We start from the raw sequence: 3,639 nt of genomic DNA, 5'->3' as shown, positions 1-3,639 counted from the left end.
GGCAGATTTTATGTTATACATCACAAATTTTACATCGAATTTTTCTTGTTGCTCTTATGGTAAAGGAAATTGTTACAACTTGCATACCCACTATTAAATGCGACTTAAGAATTGTTGGCATGAATGGATATCAACCTACCTCAACAAAGGTTGAGGGTCGTTGGCTTGAAGTTAGGCTTGGCTTTATTCTAATTAGGGTTTATGTTTTGTATTTTGCCTATTTTATAGGTTGATAGCTAGCTATGGTTTCATTTGTATTGTAATTCACCTTTCAAGCTCGTGAATAAGAATACATTCTTCTATCATGTGGTCGTAGGCACATTGACCGAACTACGTTACATAATGTAACTTTATGTGTGTGATTTATTGTCGTTTATTTTTTCGACACCCACAAATTCTTATATATATATATATATATATATATATATATATATATATATATATATATATATATATATATATATATATATATATATATATATATATTATTAAAAGGGAGCACTTCTTAGGAATATTGCCTATCCAGTTCGCTCCTCGACCATGGTAAGGAATACCGGTCCTTCGGTTTTATCCAGCCTTTTCTTCTCCCATCAAAATCGTCTAGAAGCCCTAAAACCACCCCACCGATCGATTTTGGTCCTTCTACTACGGTGCCTTCAATTGTTGCCATGGATTTGGTGGCACAGGTGTGTTTTCCCTGCTTCCATTCTGACCTCCACTGTCTCCTCTCACTTCAGCTGTGGTGCTTTGGAGTTCCGGTGGGTGATCAATTATACGCTTCTCGCTTCTTCTTCAACACCTAGACTGACCCGTTTTCTGCTTGCTACAGGTGTGTTTTCCCTGCTTGCGTTCTGACCTCCACCGCCTCCTCTCACTACGACAGTTTTGCGCATTTCCCTCCATCTAATTTTCCACATGCGCTTCTTCTGTTCTTTTCTCTTCTGAGTTTCTACTTCCCTTTTCTTTATGTTCGTTTATGATGACATGATGTGTTGTTTTGTGATGTGTTGGTGATCTGCTACTCGATTTCAAGACCGGTGTTGCAAGGCCCTAATACCTTATCAGGATATTGTTCATGAGGTAACTCATTTATCCAACCCTGGTCACCCACACCGCTTCGTCACTGTCGGCTTCAGGTTCTCACAGCTTCGTTTTGGCTTTGATTTCAGGAATGTTTTCAGGATCTCGAAATCACCAGCGTTGGTGGGTAGTGCATGCCTCACCGTCTCCCTTCTTCGAATAAGATGCACTTCTGCTGCTCACTTCCTTTACTGGCACCTACGGGTTTTTGATCTCGCATCAGGTGATTAATAATGTATACTTCTTTCTGATTTTATTAAATTGTATTTGGTATGCTGATTTGAATCGAAAATTAGCTCCTTCCACTAAGAAATTGCGTCTTGAGGCGGAGTTTGAAAGATTGCACGCCAAGTGTTCGATGAAAGGAGTGAAATACGCCAACTCATGTTCTTGGGTTCAAGAACAACCTTAGTGGGATTTTAAATTCACAAATTTCGTCTTGCAACAATGACTGAGGTACCATCTTATCTCCCGACACTGATTCTAAAGGATTGTACCAAAGAGATATCAGGTTTGGAAAATTTCGGGTTTTCAATTTTATAGTTTATGATACGAACCTGATGGTTACAACTGCTGAAGGGGCTACTGCTAAAATTTTTCCTTATTTTTTTCCTTTAGGGGCTACTTTAAAAGGTGTACTGACAGTTATAGGTGTCTCCAATGCAACTTCACACAAATGGCTTTTGAAGGTATGGCCATGAACTTTTGAGAATTTTCTGTACCTACATCTACTGCAACAATTGCTGAGCTGTTGAACAATGTTGCTGATGAGGTAAATGCTTAGTTTTAGACATCACAATATATTCATCAAATTAAGCAAGGAAAAATATATGTTCTTTCTCATCCCTTTACCATGTTAAATGGCTTATGATTTCATTTTATGTAATAAAACTAAAAGTGTGAAACCTTTAATAGAAATCACAATTTCTTTTGATTGAATAGATATAGTGCAAGTTTTTCTACCAAATTGTAAGGATGGAATATTACATTGCTATCCCAAGTGTTCTGTCTATCACTCTATATAATATTACAGATCAACAATGGGGTAACTTTTTGTGAAAGTTGACACAATTGGACAATGTAAGTATTTGTAAAGTATTTCAGATGTTGAATACTTATTGACATTAAGAATCTAAAAAATTTATATTTTCAAATTGATATTATTTAATTTCAAAATGAATAATTGGGATTAAAACAAGTATGCTATGTACACTTATTTATTACTATATTTTGTAGTTGAATAATACGTCTGCATTAAAACATTTTGTCTTTACACGATTCTAGAATAGAAAAAAAAAATTTGGTAGTAAATTGAGTAAAAAACAAACTACTTTGCATTTTGTTTTTATTCTTTTACCGAAAAACAAAGTACATAGTCATTTTTTGTTTTTCCATCTTTAGGTGCTAAATGCAATAAATAGCAACGAGCTTTGAATTTACACATTTTTTTCGGGTTTTTTTTTTGTAATTTTCTTTTCTTTTATTTTTTTTTTTCCAAAAACCAAACTACATTGCTATTAGGTGCATTTTCCATTTTTACGAGTAAAATGACCCAAATGGCAACATACTTTCAATTTATATGTATATTTTTTTTTTTCATTTTTACGACTGAAATGCCCCAAGTGCATTCTCATTTAGGAAAGAAGAACCATCGATACACCAACCGTCGGATTTAATCTCCGATTTCACAACTTCACCATTCTTTAAGGTAACTTCTATATCAGACGTATGCTATGTTTGTTTTTTTGTTGTCTAAGATTACATTCTCTAATTTTGTTTTTATTTTTTATTATTGCACAACAGTTGTTCGCTGGAATACCTACATGAATCTACATGTCAAGAATGAAGCTTCTTTTAGGTGAATTTGTCACCGCCATTTTTCGTTGATTTGTAGTATTACTAGGTAACTTTTGTTAATTTTTATGTTCCTTTCACTATGTTTAATATATAGATTGGTAATAAAATGAATGAACATTAATAGATCATGCATTTGGGAAATTGTGTTCATGAAAATACTTTTTCTTTTCAGGGGTAGCTGTTGCTTGGAAAGCTGCAAATATGAAAACTGGAACTATAGTGGTTCTATTTGGACTACGTACAATTACGGAAGCTGTATAACAATAAAATGGGACAATGTATGTTTTTTAAATTGACTTGCCTCATAACAATACTCAAACTATAAAAAAAATAGTTGATGAAATGAGATTTACAAAGAACAAACAACGGAAAAAATTGTCGCATCCGACACCTGCAACGCGGGGGTCCCCAGTCCTCTGTTTATGTGTTTGTGTTCAAATCCGTCTTTAGGTTATTTTATGTCAGTATCCATATTTTGTGCGGACACGTGTTGGGAATAATTCTGGTTTCCCTGTCATTTTGTGTTCAAATCCGTCTTAAGGTGCAATTTTTGTTTTTTAAAACAAATATATAAAAAATAAACTTTGTACATCCTATGATGAAAATGAATAAGTAAAAAATAGGAATTTAATTTTTTTTTAAAGTCGTTCTTAAAACGTAAAATGTAAAGTTATTTTCTTCATATTTCAATTTTGCTGAAAG

The 3,639-nt window shown here is 33.8% G+C and overlaps 1 long non-coding RNA gene across 8 annotated transcripts; it reads left to right on the top strand.

Moving 5' to 3' along the window:
- Positions 1-503: 503 nt before the first annotated feature.
- Positions 504-3,280, top strand: LOC145053691 (uncharacterized). Of its 8 annotated transcripts, none has more exons than XR_013684589.1 (9): positions 504-758; positions 830-1,080; positions 1,170-1,303; positions 1,377-1,591; positions 1,699-1,852; positions 2,114-2,160; positions 2,719-2,788; positions 2,884-2,983; positions 3,110-3,280. It is a non-coding gene; the product is annotated as an uncharacterized LOC145053691 (long non-coding RNA). The 8 variants fall into 8 exon arrangements; XR_013684587.1 differs by having other exon boundaries at positions 2,704-2,788; XR_013684588.1 differs by having other exon boundaries at positions 2,023-2,160.
- The last annotated feature ends 359 nt before the right edge of the window (positions 3,281-3,639 follow it).

Source organism: Lactuca serriola, chromosome 5 (genome assembly GCF_051521515.1).
Source record: "Lactuca serriola cultivar US96UC23 chromosome 5, Lser_US96UC23_V15, whole genome shotgun sequence".
Classification (NCBI taxonomy): Eukaryota; Viridiplantae; Streptophyta; class Magnoliopsida; order Asterales; family Asteraceae; genus Lactuca; species Lactuca serriola.
Note: the sequence above shows the minus strand (reverse complement) of the source record. Positions and strands in the feature narration are given on the sequence as shown.